The sequence below is a fragment of the Corvus cornix genome, chromosome 1 (genome assembly GCF_000738735.6).
Source record: "Corvus cornix cornix isolate S_Up_H32 chromosome 1, ASM73873v5, whole genome shotgun sequence".
In the NCBI taxonomy this organism is placed as follows: Eukaryota; Metazoa; Chordata; class Aves; order Passeriformes; family Corvidae; genus Corvus; species Corvus cornix.
The window spans coordinates 102,420,754-102,437,562 of NC_046332.1; the positions used below are offsets into that span (position 1 = coordinate 102,420,754).

General features: G+C 40.1%; 1 protein-coding gene across 8 annotated transcripts in view; it reads left to right on the forward strand.

Moving 5' to 3' along the window:
* The first annotated feature begins 3,064 nt into the window (after positions 1 to 3,064).
* The window catches only part of CDKL5 (cyclin dependent kinase like 5), a 131,441-nt gene continuing 117,696 nt past the window's right edge, over positions 3,065 to 16,809 (forward strand). For 5 of the 8 annotated variants that reach the window (XR_005601778.1, XR_005601776.1, XM_039551071.1 and 2 more), the window contains exon 1: positions 3,065 to 3,141. The gene's annotated coding sequence lies outside the window, so the exon portion shown is untranslated. Of the gene's footprint in view, positions 3,142 to 3,772; positions 4,009 to 5,084; positions 5,223 to 6,039; positions 6,212 to 16,809 lie in introns of those variants that run through there. The other 3 variants (XM_019282800.3, XM_039551081.1, XM_039551086.1) reach the window with 3 other exon arrangements.

A 16,809-nucleotide genomic window follows, 5' to 3' on the forward strand; every position in this document is an offset into this window, starting at 1 on the left:
ACATTTACACCAAACTTATTCCTACTTGGCTCTTAGTGTCAGTGAAAATACAGATGCAGTGGGTAAGCAGGCCTCTCCTTCCAGGCTGTATGACATTGGGTGGCCACCAAACCAGGAGCTGCCTCTGCACCCAGCCTCTGTGGTGACTCACAGGCGCTCCAGAGAAGTAGGACACGTGTAGGACTTGGCACTTCTCGCCATTTCCAGCAGAACAGATCAGACTGCTCTGATCTGCACTGGAGGGCCAGCCTGACACTGAGCCAGCTAGTTTGTGGGACCGAAAACAGAAGTCAAGACAATCTGGTTGCTACCTTCAGGTGTTTGTCTCTGGCCTTGATCACTCCACAATCCTCTTAGGAGTCCATGGAGAAAACACTTAGGTGGCCCTTGGGAAACTTGGGGGTTTCCCCTTTCTTAACAGAAGTTTGTCTAAAAAAAGGTATGTTGTTATGAATGAGACCTGCTGCTTATTTGTATTCAGAGTCATATATGCTTGCTTCACCTGGTAAATCATATTTTTTTCTTATATTTTGTTTTAGTGACTTTGTGGAATGTAGTCTAGCTTCCCAAAACAAAATCTCTATAATAGATGTGAATGTCAGTAAAAAGGGTTTGGCCTCCATATCCACACCTGATTTGAAGGATTCACATTAGAAAATTCCATCTTTATAGTTGAGTTAAATTAGCCCTAAACATTTGGAGACAGTAAACAAAGACGTGTTGTATTCTATCATTTCTGTTACAACCACAAGATGAAGGCAAAAAATATGATGATGAATATGGAAGTAACCTAGAAGACAAGTGAGCTATGATGTTTGATTTCAGACATGTAAAATTATGGACTGCTGTCTGCAGCCAAGCTCCTCAAGATTAAAGTTTGTAAGTGTTCTATCTTATCTATCAAACAACATACTTCACTCACACACACTTCCCAAAAGAAGACAGATTTCAGTAAAATGAGCAACTACGTCATGTTAGTGCATGAAACTGGTTGCCTGTGAGAAGCACTGTAAGAAAAGGAAATTTATTTTGTGTACATTGTAAGAAAAAATCTCTCGGCTCTGATTTTGCTACCACAGTGGTTCTCTATATGCTTTCTTACAAAAACTCTATGTGTGCTACATTTCTTAAAATCTGGCCTCATATTAAAATGACAAGATACACTGATAGAAAAAAAAAAAGTTTTAATTGCTAACATATGTTATTGGAAGCTCATTCAGTTATTTTTAAGCATTAAAGCACTATCCAGCCATTTATCTTCATTTTAAACTTGCAGCACCACTGCCTTCTATTCTGGAATCTGTTGCAGGTGTAGGGAGATTAATAAGGACCACAAAAACCACTAACAATATCTGAAAGCAACACTGGTAGCACATTTTTTCACTTCAGTTCAAGTTATCCTTACAGCTGTGGATGATGTGAGGTACTCCTGACACAAGAACATGGGATGATCCATACATGAAGTGGGAGTTCTGGCAGACTTTTAAGCATCAAGGTTTAAGTATCGGTTGACTGCCAACTGTGAAACAGGAATCAGGTCTTTCGGATGTTACACTAGAAACCCTGGGACCCTCTTTCTGAACGACAAAGCTCCAAACCTTCAACTACACTGGCAAGCACCAAGGTCTAACAGACCTGTAGAGTGCAACCATTGGTGCTGAGGGCCTGATCTTCAAGCTGTACTCACCTCAAGGACTCCTGGTGTTTGATTAGTTCAGTTTGAGTCCCTCCCAGTGCTCATTTGTGGCTGGAATGCATTAGTTATCTTCATATAGAAGGGATCTATTTCATGCACTCCAACACCACTCCATACTCTGAATTACAGCACTGTTAGCAGAGATGATGACAGCATTTACTTCAAAAGTGCATCCCTGATCTAAACTAAAACACTTCAGTACCCCAAGGCTCATGAAGCAGTCCGTGTGGAACAATTCCACAAACGAAAATGAGATGCCTGATTTTTATGCCCTGCAATGCCTTAAATTCTGCTCTCTGTCTGTGCAGATTTTTCTAGGCTACATATCCTTAAAGAAGAAATATACTTTTGGTAGCAATACTCAACTATTGCTGAGTCCTGCAGCACGTTAAAATATTTTTGTAATTTAAATAACCATTGAAGCATACCAAGAAAATGGGAGTCGAGTTCGAGCATCCATAACTTGCAGAGCTACATTTTGCCGTGATGCATCTGATATTCTATGTCTGCTGGATAGTGGCTGTTAGTTTAAAACTGTTACTTCGTGTGAGCAAATCTAAAAGGTGAAAGCCTTACAGGTGCCAGCAACAGAATTTGAAAGCCCAGATTACGGTTTTGTAAAAAAAGGATGGAGAAATGCTTAAGGTCTGGAGGCATTTTCACCGTGTCAGGAGCTGATGTGAAAAAAAAAAAAAAAAAAAAAAGAGAGTGATTTTTAACATCCCCGCTCCCCTTCTCTCCACCCGCTCTTCTTCTCTCCACCCATCCAGCTGAAGCAGCAGCAGCTCCCTACGGCGCTTCTCCCGCCTCCCCGCTCCGCACCCGGGTGACTAACGGCTCTGCGTGCCGGAGGCGGGGACCAGTTTCCCTGCCAAAAAAAGAAAAAAGAAATTAAAAAAATAAAAAAAGGAAGCCCATCCGTTCCCCGGAATCCCCTGCACGAGAAGCCCCCTGCCCCCCTCCCTGTCAGGGAGGGACACATCCCTCACAGCCGTGCCCTGCTGCCAGGGGGTGGTCCCCCACCTCTCCACCTGCGGAGATGTCCCCCTATCCCCCATGACCGAACCTGCTCCCAGGACCGCCCGGTGCCACCCCCGGGGCCGCGGCCACGCCGCCTCCCGCACCCGCTGCGCGAGAGCTGCGCCTCAACCGAGCCGGCCCCGAGCCGGGCGGTGCCGCGGAGGCGGGGCCAGGGGCGGGGACACGGGGCCATGGCGGGGTCCCATTGGCCAAGGTGGGCGTGGGCGACGCCTGGGGCCCGCTCGCTCCTTTGCTATTGGTGGGCGGGGACGTCAGTGCGGACCGGGGGCGGGTCCTGCGGCCAGCGGCGTCGGCTGAGCGCGGCGGGCGGGGGAGCGCAGCGAGGGGGCGGCGGCGGCGGCGGTGGCGGCGGGCGGGGAAGTGCCGTCGGGCGCACCGAGAGCAGCGCCAGCGCCGGAGCGCAGGTACGGGAGCCGCGCCGGGAGCTCGCCCCGTGCCCCCCGCCGCCCTCATCTGTCACCGCCCGGCTGCCGGGCTCTTGCCGCTGCTGCGGCGAGGCAGCCCCGTGCCTCGTCCCCTTCCCTCAGCTCCCTGTCCGTCCCCGCTCCTCCCCGGCAGCCGCGCTTCCCCCGCCGCCGCTGGCGGCCGCCTGCCGCCCGCCGCCCTCCTCCTATCCCGCCGGGGCCGGTCGGTGTCTGCGCCCCGCTCCGCTCCCAGCCCAGGTGCGCCCGAGGGGCCGGGGAGGGCCCGGGGGTGAGGCTGCGGTGCCCGGCGGGGTCTGGCGGGGCGCGGGGTCCGCGGCCGCCCCTCTCGGGAGGGGGCAGAGCCGGCGGGCGCGGCCCGCCCTCGGTCCCCCCGGTGGTGCCCCGGGGCGGGGGGAGCAGCCGCCCGTGGGATTCCGCCTGTGTGCCTTGTCTTGCGCGAGCTCTCCCCGCTTCCTCCCTAATACCTTCTTCCGTCGCACTGGAAAGGTTTACGGCTTTTTTCTAAAAAAGATGCTCGTTAGATTATTATGATTTGGGGGAGGCAGTGTTTCTCTGTTAGGTGGGTTTGGGATTTTCTTGTGTGGTTTTGGTTTTTTTGTTTTGTTTTGTTTTTTTTCTTTTTAATCAGTCGCCCTGTTGCTGGGCTTGTACATTCTCGATGCCAGTTGTGAGAAGACGTACTAGTTGTTCCAAGGTAGGCAGGTGGTGATGGAGAGCATCAGAGGGGACAACACCCAGGAGAGAAGGCTGTTCCTCACCTCGAGCCGCTAGGAAGATGAGGGATGCCGGGATTCCCGTTGCTGGGCTATTCCTTGCTTCTGCTCTCAGCTTTCATCTTTTATATTGGTGGGTGAGCAGGGAAAACTCGGTTGCTGTCCTTGGAGCATATGGAAGGGAAAAGGATTTTTTTCAAGCAGGGTTTTGTGTGTCTGCAGCAGTGCCTCTTCTAGGGCTGGAAGAGCAAGAAGCCGAGCTCCTATTTCGTTCTCTTTATAAATGTGAGGGCCCTGTACGCTGTTGCTGAACTACTCCAGCCTTGCTCTCAGAGATCCTCCTCCTGTCTGCATCGTGCACTGCCGACCATGGCTGCGGCAGGTAGCTGTCTGAGACAGCACCAGCCTGCAACTGCCATAGTGAAATTAGTAATGATCGTGCATATTCCTGCGTGCTGTGCCTTGGGCGAGGGAAGCTATTACCTGGCTTGTACTCAGTAGGCTTGTCAAGATGGTAATACATTAGTCACGGTCGTATCTGGAAGAATCATTTATTACAAATACATGTTTATCTAGTAAAGCTTTGAAAGGTCTCAAATAGGCTGTAAGAGAACATACTACAGAGGAGGGCTGGGAAAATCCATTGGCACACTGATAAACGCAGATCACGAGTGGCTCTGCAGTATTGCAAGAGAGAAGTTTAAAATTGTCCTCTTAGTTTCTTTTGTTGTCCTCATGCCTCTCTGCTGCTTTTCCAGAGAGGTGTTGAGCACCACCATCTTCCAGTGTAATGAGTGATCAAGTTGGATGTGGCCAGCTAATACTGGCTCCTTGGCTAGTACAATCTAAAAGTCCCACTTTCTTTTGCTATCTACGTGTACACTTAACTGTTTATTTCCCAGATGCGGTGTAAGTGTGTCAAAATTTAGCATTTCAGATAGTCTTTTGGGTTTGCCTAAAACAGCGTGATCATTAAGATTGTTCTTGTCTAAGTGTGTATGCTTTTAACAGCAAAGAGATCTGCAGTTGGGGGAAAAAAAAGCAAGCTTTTTATAAAACACATTTGTGTGTAGTAGAAGCACGAAGTGCCCTTTTTACCAGGTGGATTGAATAAGAAAAGTATTGGCCTTTTCTATTGTACAGACTTAAATACTACCTCTAGTTGTGTGGGTGTTTAAAATTTCTCTCATTTTGCTCCTTTGGCAATAGGAAGGAAAATGTCCCCCTTTGTACTTTTGGCAAGATGTTCTTCAAGGAGAGATCTCTGCCTCAAGAAGCCCCTGCATTGAATAACTCTCAGGAATATGGCCTTGTTTGTCAGTGTTTACCTAAAACTGTAGTATTTAGGTAATTACATCAGAATTGTGTCAAAATCTTGGTTGCCTTGATTTAGCTCATTAGATTTTTCTAGCATGCAAAAGAACTGGATGCCACATTATAATTGGTGATAGACCATATTTTATATGAGCATGGAAGAATCTAAAAGCTGTAGAAACCATGTGTTGCAAGGAGGAAATGCTATACCACGTTTTGAAACTAGTTCTTTTAGAATTAACTTCAGTCGGTGTTAGACCTGCAGATGAAAGCAGTTATCTTTAAAAATACACATTTAAAAAATATTTGGATTGTGCTTGTTTTTTAACTTTATGTCGACACTTGTAATGAGTCTGATATGTAATACATGGTTGGTTTATGTTAAAGTTTTTTTAACATTTTAGGTTGGAATTTTATGGAAGCTGAAACAAGATATTGTTTTGATTCCTTTTGTCTGACTTAAAAATGAAAGTTACAATAAACCTGTTAATGTTATAGCTTATGTGCCCTGGCTTAGTTTTCAAAACTTGGTGTTGAAACAAAGAAATTGCAGATTCTTTTTAATGTTCTCATAGATCCTGTCAGTTTAGTTTAATAATGATGGGGGAAAAAATAGACTTGGAGATTTTAGTACTGAAATGCATACTATAGCTTTATGTTCCTAACAAAACTCTTGAGATTATACATTTTATAAGCCTTCTTTACCAGTGAAGCAGCTACAGGGAAGTGTAAAAAACTGTATGATCAGTACAGAGAGAGCCTCTTTATAAAATAGAGGTTTGGGGTAGTTTGGTGGAAACTGTTATTGGAGCACTGATCTAATTATAACATCATGTTCCGGTATTTAAAGGGTGGCTACAAAGAAGATGGAGACTCCCTTTTGCAAGGAGTCCCATGGAAAAGATGAGAGGCGACTGGGAAATTCCAATAGGACATGAGAAGAAAATTTTTCACAATGAGAGCAATCAGCTGAAGGAATAATCTTCCCAGGAAACTGGTGGATTCCCCAACACTGGATACTTGTAAGAGTCAACTGGACAGGCTGCTGGGCTATCTTGTCTAGATTGTGCTTTTTCCAGGAAAGGTTGGGCCGGATGATCCTTGAAGTCCCTTCCAACTTGGTAATTCTGTGAACAGTAGTCCTAGGGTGGCCTGACACTAGCAGTGGCTATTTCTGTTGCTGTAGGGAACTGGACCATGTGAGTGGGAGGAGAGCTAAGACTGGAAGTACAAGGTAGAGTAACAGAATAATTTCTGTAAGCAGAAAACACCCTCTCTATATATATTGAAAAGTCAGTTCAGTGCTGCTATAAAAATAACTATTTATAATACTGACTATATATGGAAACTCTTGAAAACTGTTCACATGTAAGCGTTGGCTTTCACTCTGTCTCAAACATACAACAGCAGTAAAAATCTGTATAGAAGAAACCTAATCAACAGTTTTCCTAGGTACTATTTAAGTTCTGACTAGGATATGAGTTCTTATTTATGAAATTTTTTAATGGTTATATGCTTATTGTCTGCAAAGTATGAACATGGGTCATGAAACAGTAATAAGATAGAACTACCCTGGAAATGCGTTGACATGGAGAATAAATGAAGTCATTGTGAACTATGTGCTCATCTTGTGGAAGAAACAATAATGCCTTATGTTTGTCATAATTTCTATTTGAGAATTTTAAAGAATTTTAGCATTACCCATGAGCTAAACCTATAAACTCTAGATTATTATCTTGATATTTACTTCAGAACAGCATCCTTATCATGTTATTTCTAACATGAGGATGATGAGTATTTGTAATATAATGAATAATAGAATTTATTTTGTGGTTCCAAATTCTGTATTTTAACTATGATACTTTAGTATCTAGATTGAGATTTGTTTGTGAATGGTTATACCAGCTTTCTGCATAAGAAACAGTAAGAAATAATTTTATAATATAAATTAAACATTAAAACAATGCAAAAATAAACAGGGGAAGTCACTGTTACAACATCAGCCCTGTTGCTGAGTCTGTGCAATTTCATAATATTAAATGTGGATGAAGGAAAAATGTTACAGTTCTGAATGTTCACAAGACTAATCTGTTCAGCTTTTAAAAATAGTTCTTAAAATTTAGAACATGATAATGTATTTCTTTGTCACTGTGTTAATTAAGATATTTTAGCATGGCAGAAATAGTTGTGTTAAACATCTTGATTAAGTCACAATGAAAGAACAAGTAAATATAAAAGGAGCTACATGTCTTAAACTCTGTTGCTATAGAAATATTGCATATATTATTTCCTCCCTTCTCTGAGGCAACCATGAGAGTTCCACTGGAAATAGGTTAGCTCTCAGAGAACTTCCATGCCTGTTTCCTTTAGGCAAAGTAACTTTCAGAAATGAATGTATGGGCTCTCAAGTTAGTTGTGTTCCTCTTCTCACTCACATGAAGTTTTAGACCTAAGTCATGTTTAGCTGATGTGGAGTAAAAATAATCTGTTGCCGTGTTTTAAAATGAGGAAAATGCATATGGATTAGTTATAGTTATTATATGATGACTTTCTGTGGTACTGAAGTGTTAGATTGCCAGAAGCTTTTAATTCTAGCTTTAGTGTAATTAGATTTATTTTTCTAACATTACTTCAGCAGAGATGTTTGTGTGTTCCAGCTTGGCTTCCCATTTGAATTCTTAATACAACCTGTTAGTGTTGGAATTGCCTACTAGTGTCTTGAAATTTAATCCTTTAGTTATTTATTTTTATTGATAGGATAATTTAACACTGACACTTATTTGGAAAAAAGAATATAATCTTGATGTGGTGATGTGGTTGGCATTTACAAGAAATACATGCCTGGCAATATTTGAAAAAAAAATAAAAATAAAAGGAGAACAAACCCAAAGTGTGAACCAATTTTTAACTGAATCTTCAGTATGCCAGCTACATAGAGCTCCATTATTTTAATAAATTGTATCACTGTCTCTGTTAATCCATTCTTACAGATGTCTGTATAGTACAGATGTTCATGGTAACACACTGCTGTATTCAGCTGAAGGAATGGGAGGATGTGGCTGCAAAGTTCAGTACAATAAAATATTTATTCAACTATTAAGTATAAAAAAAATAGTTCTTGGAGCTTGAATATGAAACCAAAAGTTTTTTCACTCCTTTCTCCTCTTCATAATTAGGTGTCAGTGTTTAAAAGTCATCCTGTATTGGAAGAGCTGTACATTTCTTAGTGAATTAGGAGAAACAGTTTACACTTAATACGGTTTCTTTGTAGAACTATGTATTGGCTGACTTCATAATCAAATTCATAGAAGTTGTGATCCTAAAATGGATTTTTTTTTAAGTGCCTACTAAATTGATAGTTCTCTGGGATAGCTGTCTGGTATAGAAACACCCATTTTTCCAGTGTGTTTGGTTTACTTTGAGTTAGTCCTTACAAAGTGAGCAACTCCTCAGCTGTAAAGTCCCACTTATGTGCGAAGTAAGTGAATGTGCATCATTGAGTGCTTTTCAGTCTCATCACTTTCTGACTTTGAGAGGGTAGATCCTTCTGTTTGGCTTGCATGTGATATTCTGAGTGATATTTTAACTTGTTAAACCAGTCTGATTTCATGGCTGCAAAATACCTGCCAGCTTTTTAAGCTTTGTACTAGCAAGTGGGACTTTGTATTTCTATGTATTTATTTTGAAAGCACAGAATCTTTTGAATTAAATTAGATAAGTTATAAACACAAATTTATTATGCTATTAGTTGCTATATTTCCTAATGTTAAGAAGGTCATAGTAATTTTTTGTGTATTTTTCGTGTAATTCACTTCTCACAAGCTCCCTGTGTTTGCCTCAGCATGCATAGCACTATGCTGGTGTTGGTAGAGCAGAAGGTCCAGTGTGCCCTGAGTGTTGGGGGCTCATGATGCTTGGTGATGTGTGCTGCTCTTCTTCTCTCCCTTTTCATCTGGGTGCATTTCTAGGTGATGGTGAAGAGGATGGTGTTCTGGTGGGAGACCTGTAGTAGATAAACTTCAAAAGTCTGCTGGAAGGATTTGGGTATTACCCTCTTCTGGCTTCTACTCTTACCAGGCACACTGAGATTTGTTGGATCTTGCGTGTTGCAGCATATCATGTTAATTGCAGGTTTGTCAGAGGCATTGTCAATGAATAAGTGTAGTGTAGTTTGGTCATTCTCTTTCTTTCAAGATGGTGAGAGTGGTTGTTTTGTTTGATTTGTTTTTGGGGTTGGTTGGTTTTGTGTTTGTTTTTGTAGGCTGCATTTTTGGCTGTTACCTGAAATATTAATAGCAAAACTAAGGTGCATGGAATGTGGGGGCATGTTGTAGTCAGCTGTTTGTAAAGCTCTTCTTGTCAGACTTATTACACTTGTTCTAAATTCCTGTTAACCTGCTGTGTTCAATAAAACTTTCCAGTAGCTAAAAACAAATTACAGGAAAAGTTCCCTCTTCTGTTTTTTTATTTTGAACACTTGGCAGCATTTTGTTTATTCCCCAGAGTCACTTAAACCCTCTCTACAAATATTTGTGCACATGTAATAAGTTCAGCATGTTTTTAACTTCAGTTGCATTGCTTATAAAGGCGTGTATGCAGGATTAAGGCCCATCTGACTTTGTGACCCCTTTCAGAGGTGAAGAAATACTAAAGCTGTCAAAACATACAGCATCGTGTATAGTATATGAAGCTGTTTTTAACACATCTTAATTGATTTTTCAAGTTGATGTTGTTCAAAATAGTTGGTAGCCATACTGGAAGCTCTTCAGTGTTTTCTGTGTTGTGTAAATATAAATGTAATGATGATGAACAGGAGATGGACATAGGTTTATAATACATTAAGACAAGTTTGCTTTTAATGTCATATGCCATTTGAGATGAAAAATGGTTTATTATGCTTATGGGTTATTTATATATAGGATTGTTCATCCAAAAGTTAAAGCTGTTTGTTAGTCAAAAAGTAGGCAATTGTCATAGCAGTGACAGTAGCTGTTACTGATTTTCTGTTCTGAACCTCAGAACGTATGCTACTTTTAATTATAAACTTTTTTATTGCAAGATGGGTGTTTACTGAGATGAGGTTGGATCTATTAATAAATACAGAATACTTCCTCTCCAACTTTCTACTGCTGTTTTTACTAGGATTGCATAGGGTATTTTGAAGTGATAACTAACATCAGTGATGGAAAAGACCCCTTGGGGTTCTCTAGGTCGACCTTCTGCTCAAAAGCAGTATTTTCCTAAAAGTATGTTTATTCCTAAAGTGTCAATGGGAAGAAGTTGTGTAAAATTAAATTATTCTTCTTTTGCTGGGGAACATACACACTTCCCTGCTCAGCTCATTTTAATGACACTGTTGCATTATTTTCTTTTGAGCACTTGAAATGAGAATTCTAGCTAAAATGAAGCAAATCTCTTTGGTGCAAGCAGGCTTTTTTTTTTTCCTCTCCTTTTGGCTCTGATCTCCCTCTATTTTTGTTTCTACTCTTGATCTACCACATTCACAGTGTTGCCATCAGGTTGTTTACTTAACCTCTGCAAAAATGCTTCCAGTCTTCCTTGCTTTGCATGTCCGACAAGGATGGAGTATTCCCAAATCCACCACTCCAGACACACAGTGTGTTGTTATCTACCTACATCTATGTGCTTTTTCAAAAAAACCAAAGAAACCCCTATCTCCCCTCACCTTAACTAATCCTTTTATGAAAACACCTACAATGAATCTCTGCTTGCTTCAGAAGTTTCATGCTTTAAAAACTTGAGTCTACCTTATGGACCTCTTCACACTTTCCTGATCCATCTGTTCATCTAGCACAGCTTCTTCTCTATCCCTTCACACAATCTTAAGCTGTTGAGATGCAAGACGCCTTTGCAGATCCTTTAATTGGTAGTAGTCTTTATTTTTACTTCTCTACTTCTTTTCGTATTTATTGAAAAACAAAACAGACCCCCCCAAAAAAGGGGGGGGAAAAAAAAAAGAAAAAAGACAACCTGAAAAAAAACCCCACCCCAAAAGCTTGTGCTTGCTTTCTTTTCTCCTTGCTGGCATTATTATTACAAAGGATGTTTCAAATTACATGCCATTATAATGTTTTTATGCAACCATTCTTTTTCTCCTTAACTGTGAAATCTTGTTTGGGTACAGCTTGTGTTTAAAGGCAGTTATTTATGGAGCGCTGTGGCTGTACATCATGATGTACAGTCAGTAATGTGTTGATCCGGTAAGTCTACAGACTAAAGCTACTCCTTTATGCAGTATAGCCTATTATAAAACAGAAAACCTTGAAGTGGGGAGTGGCTAGTGCTGATGAAATGCTTTGTGGAACAGGTGGGACTTCAAAGTTTTATTTTAGTTTGAGGGAAGGTTGCTTATGCAATTGTTCCATCTGTCCATCCATCTGTCCATTAGCCTGTCCTCCCACCCTGCCAGTAACTTCTGAACTGCTTGCCCAATTCCTAGTCAACTTTGGCAGAGGGGCAGTGTTCTCCAGTCCTGTTGCATGCATATACAGGTCTGACAGAAACAGGCAGATGTTTAGAGAAGAGCTTGGGCAAGAAACGGGGAACCCCAGTCTGTGTGTCTGTGGCTGGCCTGTAGTAATAATAACCACCGTGGCATTTGCTGCCTTTTGCTAGGCCAGCGTGCACAGGGAAGGTCGGATGGAAAGTGGGAGAGTTGTGAAGCTGCTGCAGTAGGTTATTGCCTGTGCATGATGGGAGGGAAGTCACAGGGACAATAATTTTGGAATGTTATTCTAGATGGGAAGCAGGGGTATTCTCATGGGTGGTCATGGGACCCACAGTTACTGTGAGGGGGGAGACCTGTTTGGCGGTCTAACTTAGGTTTTTAAAGAATTTCCTGTCTTTAAGGGTATTGGGGAAAGCTGTTCGGCTTAGACCTATTATCAAGAGCAAGGAGGAATAGGTGGCATAGAAAACATCATCTGATGTACGTGGGTAAGAGGTTGTGACTATAAAGTCAGTGACAGAAATATGAACTTGATGGAGGAAGAAGACTGTCAGCCAGCCAGGAAGAACTTCAAACATAGAACCTCATATATAGAAATGAGGGGGATTAGAGAGAAAAGAGGTGCTGTAGCACAGCAAATCAAATTGAAATAATTGAAATATTTCTTGAAAAAATTGGAGGGCTGAAATATTTTTTTCAGCTTAGGATTTAAAGAAATCTGTAGCTTCAGCACAACAAATGTGTTGCTTGACTCTCTTTAAAAACTGTACTACTGGTATAAATAAAAACAGATTTCAGAATGAAGGTGACAGTGTGGGATGCCCACAATAATAGTAACAAAATAGTATTTTCAGAAGGTGAACCATGACTCTGCTTTTCCCAAGAAAATAGCTATTCCTGTCATTTGAAGATCATTAAATCTGCTTCAGTAAATTCTATACGCATTGATGCTTTAGTTGCCTAAAGCTCTGTGAGTGAACAACCTATCTGAAAAAAAAACCAGGCATGGCCTTCTCTCTATTAGCCTAGTTGTTTTTCAGTTGCTTCTGCTAACTCAATAATATTATGTGATGTAACTCACAGAAGAAAATCCATGCGTATTTGTAATTAATGTATTTGAAACTTAAGATTGTTTTAACTATAAGTTTGGATGCTTGGAGATGTTTTTTTGGGTTTTTTTTTTTTCTTCTGAGATAAATCACAATAAAATACAGTGACTAAAATTGTATTGCAAGTAATATGTATGGATGAGGGGAGATAGGAAGATACTTGTATTAAGGTCACAGTCTGTTCGCCTTTGATCATACAAACTACTGAACAGCCCTGGGAGGCTTGGAGGCCTATCCTGTATTTTTCCATACCAGTAAAATGGGTGACCTTTTGTTTGACTGTTCCAGTTATAGTCACCTAAAATAACATTTGAGCTATTGTTGGCTATTTCACTGAGAATGAAAGGCAGATCAAGCTTGTTATCTTGCTGCTCTTCAAAGAAATTAACCAAGAGGAGGTATGCTGTCCTTAAAGTGTAAGTCTACACAAAGCTTCAATGCTAGTGAGAAGAGATTGTTCAGTTACTGAAAAAATAAACAGTTCTACACTAATAAATTTACCTTCCCAATTTAAAATCAATGGGTAATTTTTTAAAAACCTAGTTCTTATGCTTTTTTAAAAACTCAGATTTTAAAATAATTTATTAATAATAATTGTAACTTTCACTTTGTGATTATCAAACTGTGTTGGAATTTTTCTTGCTCACTTTCTGGTATTTTTATGATGAGTTTTATTTTTGACCTCTTTGTAGCTTGTGAAGTACAGCAATAGTTACAACATATCAGTTCCCACCAAATTGTCAAATCCCATGCACTTTTAGCATCCAGAACCATTCAGACCCCCAAATTTGGGGAATGAATTTTAGTATTGAATGTACAAGGGTGATGGTGTAGGGCATGAAAGTAATGTAATGAATGCATGAATGTAATGCATGAAAATAAGAATGTGCTTTTATACTGTTGAAACTCAAAGGTAAGGGCTGTATGGTGGGACCCCCAGCCTAATTTGTGCTTCTGGAAGTTGCTGTGCAGATGAATGACCTGACCACTTCCACTTTCTACAACCTATTGTGAATGTAACTAATACTTAAAAAGGAAAATACGCTGTATTTCCTACCCTTAAAGCTGGTTTTGCATACAATGCTGAGAATGAAATAGTGGAAGCTGGGTTGCAGCAGTGAAATGGAAGCAGGGATGAAAGCGAGACTATTCTGTTGAGTATGTCTACAGATTTTTCATCTGCTGTGGAGCCCTGACATTGAGAGAGCCATGTGTTGGGTAATCTGGAAGACTGTGTGCATTATTCTGGGCCATGTGATTGAGAAGGGTCTGGTGCAAGGATGTGGTGAGAAGTTGACCCTGTGGATAAGGCTCCCACTGGCCTGAAGTGTTCCTGCTCAAGGTGGAACACCAGGTGAACTGTACTGCCCAAGTATGGCATGATACTATGGATAGCAGCCCTTGAGCTGTGTTGCTAATATTTGAGAGGATGTGTTGTGCTGAAGATATAAACTGGGGAGCTGCGGATTCTGTTTTATGTTTAAAGTGTGGGATTTGGCAGCTCTTTTTGAAGCATATATATTTGTGCAATCTTTATTTGTATTTTTTAAAAATCATTCATGGCTCATTCATATCTCTTGCGATGAAAAGCCAGTCCACCTGTGAAGCTGAAAAAATTGGATCTTATTTCAGGTGCAATGATAGATAAAGATTAAAATGGACCTCTAGGATCAATTACATTTGTGAGATGCGTGGTAAATTTTTTACTAACTTCCTTTTCCTTCCCTAATAGACTTAGCCATTTTATTGAGGAACTGCAGGACAGATAAGGCTGACTGTGGTGGTGAAGTTCTCTGCTGTAAATCAGAAATAATTTTCAATGTGATGTGAATTGTTCAATGTCTGCAAATGCCTGGTAGTTACATAGAACAGATTTTTGGCATGATACCCCAGCAGAAGTGGCATCATTGTATGCTTTAACCTGAAGTTTTAATTTGGAAGGAAAATAATGAAAGCTGAGATTGTTTTCAGTATTTGATAACCCTGCTTTTGTCTGGCTACATGTTGCAAGCAAAAGCACAAGGATATTACTACAGTGTAGTGTGTGCTCACATTTAGGTTCTGTAGGGCCACTGGTAGAACAGTAAGTGATGCTGAAGACCTGAGTATCTGTAAACTAGATAATGTCCTGTGATGTGTGCTTTAAGATTGACTTTATGAGTATAAAAATGTACAAAATACACCATTAATGCTCTACAGTTTTATTACAAATCAAGCTATTAAATTGTTTGTTACAAAAATCAGATTATTTTAAATTACAGAATGCCTTAAAGGAATATTTAAGTAATAAATAATACCATGCTAATATCTTGTTTTCTCTTGGTAGTTTTTTTTGTTTGTTTGCTTGGTTTTTGTTGTTGTTGTGTTTTAAATATGCCTCCAAAATACATGAGCCAAAGGGAAATTGTCCAAAAGGTATATGGATTACTGGAACATGAAGTGTTTTTAAATAGTGTTCAAGAAAGTCATCTGGAATATGTACATAATGTTATTTTTTTCCTAATTACGCCTTGAATTTGATAAGTCTTTTTCAATTTTATCTGATTAAATGAAGACAAAGAGACATTCTCTTTTGAATATTGTTGCTTAACAATACAGAATAAAGTAATGTATGTTGTGTTTTTCACTTTTATTATAACTCAAGATGATTTCTAATAATTCCATTTGAGGAAAATAATACTGCCATTTAGTGAAGAGCAAAACCAAAGGAAGAGGAGAAACTGCTCAAACTAATCTAAAAAAAAAGATGAAAGCAGGGGTTGATCAATTGCACTGCAGTACCTAAGAGAAATAAATGTAATGCTTCTGGAGGAGAGACATATAAAATAAGTTTCCAAATTGATTTCAAGTTAAGATGTCAGTAGTGGGGGGACAGAAAACTGTGCATGTGCCAGTGCTAGCTATTTATGGTACAGCTGTGACTGGAGTGCTAAAAAAAGGTGGAATGTAAGTCAAGGTAGCAACTGGACTAAATTCCAGGTGAGTTAATTCTAGAGTGCAGCTATTGACTAAGGCTTACTTTGGTTCATTACTATGCTCCTAAAATACTGTGAACCCAGCATACCTGAATTAAACTCTAAACACTGTTAAACATACATCCTTATGACCCTTCCTTTTCACAACAGAAGAACTAGATGAAAACAGGAATTTGTCCTTTGGTAAGTGAGAAACAGATTTAGTTAAAATGTTGGGTAATTAAGAGTTACTTACCTGCATTTGTTACATGATGAAAGCTGTATATTTTCTGTCAGCACTTTTGAGAGTCCATGTTTCCAAACTAGCAGTCTGAGCTTTTTGTTTAAAAGTCTACTAAAATTGTGGGATATAATAAACTGCCCCTGTGACTTGAAGGAGTTTAGGTAATAAAGCATTGTGTACCATGGTATAAATGACTGACCAATTGTTCAAAGTTATTAAGTGGAGTAAATAAAATATATTAAATTTGGAAAGAGTGGAAAAAATAAAAATCTGTGCTGTATAAGGAGTTGTGTTGAGCATGACCTGAAACAGTACTTTGGGTTCCATGAATGGGCCTATTTAATTGCCTTGTTTTGCATGTCTTCCTTGAAGAGATTTGTGAAACAAGGTGGAGAAATACAGACTGGAGAAAGTATTGAGGAAACAGAAATCTGTAGCATGCTTATGCTTCTTGGTATAAATTGTCAGCATTCTGGGCTGTATCTGAAGTTGCTATGTGGTTTTCACCTTTGTTGCTTGGCTCTGATCAAGGTGGCACCTTTATTCTTTTATTCCCCACTATTCATTTGCTGTTGCTTATACAATTTTAAGGTAAAAAAAGTGGTCAGTATTTTCTTTGGCACTTATTTGTAATGATTCTTTTAGGTAAACAGTATAATAACAAAGTAGCCCTTTTGCAAAATAAACAACATAATTCCCCCCAATTATCTGGTAATACTGTAAACTATCCCTGTGTTGTAAGCGTTTCTTGCAGTAGAGGCACAACTTAATGGAATCAGAGCTGAAGGATGTGAACAACAAGAGTTTTCATTTGTTCTACTTGTACCAGAAGGTAAAGTGGAAA